A 4392-nucleotide genomic window follows, 5' to 3' on the forward strand; every position below is an offset into this window, starting at 1 on the left:
AAAGCCATGAAACCTCGAACATTATAGCTCATTTCTAAAAATATATGTTTAGGTATTTTAAATATTCCATTTTTTATATTTTTCTATGATAGATCTTGTTTTTCTGCAAAATTTGATATATTATACTTATTTTTCTCAATTAGAATGATTTAGTTATGCTTTTTGAAGACTGTCGTGCAGAAATAGAAAAAAGCTATGCCGACGGTATAACCGTCGGCACAGGTCTGTAGTAAAAAAAAAAGAAAAAAAATATTGTGCCGATGGCCAGACTGGTCCTGTGCCGACGGCCAGAACTGTGCCGACGGTGACCGTCGGCACAACCGGCTTGTGCCGACGGCCATTTTAACGCCGACGGCCATCTTTGTCGCCGCGGTCCGGATGCTTCTGTGCCGACGGCCCCGATATTTGGCCGTCGGCACACACGGCGGCCGTCGGCACATATGTGCTCTCCCGTAGTGAGTCATGGATTAGGATATTTACCTAGCTATCCATCTTTATATTTTAGTAAATCTAACATGGTAAGATTTGTCACGGTTATGGATCGGGATCTTTATTTAGGTTGTGTTTCAGTAAATCTTGTCATGGCAGGATTTTGCAAACAAGTTGTAAAGGGCGATGTCTGCTTTACACGGAATTTAACTTGCATGTCCAATCAGTCGGTTCACATATTTATAGCTGTCATAGTTTAGTGATATATGCTGTTTATTCAGTTTTGAGACTCTTATTTAAATAGAACTACGACTGGCAGGCTGAAGGCTGGCCAACGTCTCCTCCCCCGGCGAGCTGCGTTGTGACTCTGCGCCATCATTGGCCGCTTGCGCTAGCCCAGCTCCGTGCGACCGCAGGGAGGGTTGGCAACACCTCTTCCCCTTCCGACAGAGATGGTGATATTCCTCCATCTGGTTACATTTTTTGTGTATATATATGAACTGTTGGTTTTTACCACAAAATGTATTCCGTTAGACACTGATATTGCTGTGGGCATAGCCAAGTTCTCTTTCATTTCATGAGGTGATACCGTCTGAAAGTGCTGTTGTAGTTCTCTTTCAACTTATCAAGTAGTAGTCCTCCATTCTATTTGATTCTCGCATCATATATGAAAGGACATCAATGGCAAATTGTGCTTGTTCTTAATACTGTTGGTTATGTTCTATTTTGTAGGAAATCGATCACAATTGATCTGCAGACATGCATCAGAAGTTTCTAGCTTTAACTGAATCACTTTCTAGCATCACTGATAACTCACTTTGTAAAAAAAAACTTAGGCGAAATATTTGGTGAGTCCGCATGCCAGATAGTATCAACAAATGCTTACATTGCATAAATGTTTTGTGGTTACAGTATATTTTTTTTTTTGATCCATGGAATCCATTTGTTTGTCTAGGTAAACTTGCAAAAATACATATGCAGACACATTTGTGTGGTTGATCTTCGTGGCGGATCTGTCCAAATGGCAGTAACCCAGGGAAGCTAGGTGAAAAGGCTCCTCAAAGGTACAACCTATTATCTTTATGTCCATAGGTTAGTAATATAACCCTCTGATGAATTTAGTCTAAGTATAGCATGAATTAACAATGTTCAGAATCTATTTCAGCACTTGGTGGTGGTACCATCTTGCAAATCTATTGTTTCTGTCTAATTGGATTTGTGAGTCGGAAATTACTTAAATGAGAAAAAATGTGCTAAAATAGCATAATGCATACGTTATCTAACACAACTTCTAATGGAAGTGTGAGGTAATTCAGGCTAACCCAAGTTTAAATGTAGCTCTGTATTAAAATTCACTATAGATCAAGTTAGGTAGTCTCAGGAAACCTATAAGTGTATTCTTATACCTTGTTTTAAGACAACTGCATTGGAGATTTTTTTATGTTGAGTTATATGACATAAAGTCATGCATCCAGTTGTGCTCTGCGGAGTAATAGTGTACTGGTTTACCAATTTTTAGTAAAAATTGTTTATGTAGGTTACCAATTTTTAGTAAAAATTGTTTATGTAGGTTACCAATTTTTACAAGACCAGCTATAGCGTAATGGTTCTGCTTGGTAGTCTTTGCTACTTATCAACCGTCGGTGAAAAGTACTCAATAGCAGTAGTGCCCTGTCCAACTACTATGTCTTCTGTAAAAAGAACCATTGATAATACGAGCTCCATGGGCAAATTATGACATTACATGTTTTATTTTTATTTGTACTGGTCATATGAGTACTGATTCTAACTGCCTTTATTATTCTAGGGAAATATTATGATGGTGGTAATACATTTGAATCATCGACTGCACCTTCTTCTTGTAGTTATTTGGAATGCATGGCTGATGTAGTGAAATCTCTTAAAGTCGACGGAGCGTGCACTCACATGAAATCTTCCTTGGGTAGAATTCGGAAATTGGAATGGTGGTAATGGGCAGGAGAATCTCTTTGTATCATTTTTCTTGACATGGCAGCTGAAGTAAGGTTATGGAACATCTGATTCTAGCAGTATGCTCCATCTGAAGATGTTCCTTTAGTAGCTGATTCTACCATAGTCATTTTCAGCGCGGCCTTTGTTCACATCACCTCCGTACTACCACGTAATTCTCCGCATCCTTCTCCACCTTGACGTGGTTGGTTAAGCGGTGCTCCTACAGGTAACAAGCTCATACTTCTTTCTCTTCTAGGATTACTCATACAATTATAGCATGTCGAACACCTTCCTACCGCTCTTCTAATATATGTCAGTAACTGACAACATTACACTTATTAGCGCATATGGATTTGCAAAATACTTTAACGTCACACTTTAAGAACTCAAAAGACATCTCCGACAGGTGAGAGTGCCTACGATCCAATTCCTGATAAAATATCAGGAGTCTTCTTTGTTGGGCCAAGTCAGGAGCATATATGGATAGTGGTCACCATTGGATGGGACCTTTCAATCCGAAATTGCTGAAATAGTGAAGGTGAGTATTTTAAGTTCATATTATCTCTTATCTTGCCTATTATGCACTGTTTCAACAAATAACTGTCCATTGTCAATTACAATCTGGAATGCTTATTTTTCTTCCGCAACCCTTTTGTCTATAGGTTAAGACATGTATTTTGTATACATTTGGCTAACTGCTAAGCCACTCTTGGGGAAAAAATGGGAAAGGAAATCATCAGTTGGCCTTTTCCTTTTTAGCGGATATGTATTCTTGATTCTCTCTGCAAGGCCAAAACAGAGCATGTCGTGGAGGTGCTATTAATTGATTAAATTTGGATGCTCGAAATCATGTTACTAACCTTTTGATGTAGATAATTATAAGTTCGTCAATTTTTCTGTTTAAATTTTCATGATACAATGTGTTTTATGTTGCCACTTATAGTACACTTATAGTATTTCCTTTTGGTACTCTACCATGGACCCTCCCTGGCATGCAATGCAGCATTTCAAATTAGATCTCATACGGCTGATAAAAATCTTGTGTGCAAGTCCAACCATGATTAGGAGCTTTGTTGCAGTAAAATACATCTCAAGCATTGAGCATTACTGACGAAGACCAAGCCACTACAGGGGATGCACTTGATCTGCCATCTTTCTCTGTGCATTGGAACTCCTAGCCATGTCCTAATATTCAAAGCCACGAAATGGCCTTCTTCTCGCATGACATATCATTCCAAGCTATCTCCCAAGGTTATTATTCTTAGCAAGCATATTGCATTCTGGGTATCCCATCCTTTCCTTGAAAATGTGCAGGGATTGCTCGGAGAAGCTTGGGTCTCATTCAAGAAAGCCAATATCTCGAGATTGTCAATTTCTTTTATGTCTTTTGTTACGGTCTTGAAAATTAATTGCAGTATTTTGGTTCATCTTTATTTATCATTGTGTGTACAGACTGATAAACACTTTGTACACATATACATCAGTGGGTTATAAGTTATAAATGATTGTTCACGGGCTGAGTGTTTTGAGCATGTAATATAATGTCTTGGAATGAACTGGCTTTGATAGCAATAAGCCATGTCGCCATTGCCGTGCGATCGAGGTGTCAGTGCACCGGGTCGAGGTCCGTGGTGGCAACAACAATTGGTATCAGAGCCTTGTCGATCCGAGGCGCGGCCGTGGCGCGCGGTCAGTCCGCGACGAGCACGGCGGACGCGGAGGCGGCGAGAGGACGCCGTATGTGCGGCGACCGCGGCGACCGCGGCGGACCTGCGTGGTGGCACAGAGGCCGCGGTGGCGCGGCATGACGGCGGCGTGGAGGAGCTGCGCGGCCACGGAGGCCGTAGCGGCGCCGTGCGACGGCCATGGAGGAAACTCGGCGTGTGTCGCCGAGAAAGGAGAAGACTTGATCCAGCAGCGTGGCCGGCCGTGGCGATCGCGTTGGTGCGCGTCGTGCACGAGCTGGGGAAGCTGGTCATGGGGCGAGTGGGC

General features: G+C 41.6%; 1 long non-coding RNA gene across 1 annotated transcript; it reads left to right on the top strand.

The window, feature by feature from the left end:
• Positions 1-824: 824 nt before the first annotated feature.
• On the top strand, positions 825-1419 carry LOC124652973. The gene is made up of 3 exons (XR_006987779.1): positions 825-884; positions 1162-1277; positions 1385-1419. It is a non-coding gene; the product is annotated as an uncharacterized LOC124652973 (long non-coding RNA).
• Positions 1420-4392: the final 2973 nt, after the last annotated feature.

The sequence above is a fragment of the Lolium rigidum genome, chromosome 5 (assembly GCF_022539505.1).
Source record: "Lolium rigidum isolate FL_2022 chromosome 5, APGP_CSIRO_Lrig_0.1, whole genome shotgun sequence".
NCBI lineage: Eukaryota > Viridiplantae > Streptophyta > Magnoliopsida > Poales > Poaceae > Lolium > Lolium rigidum.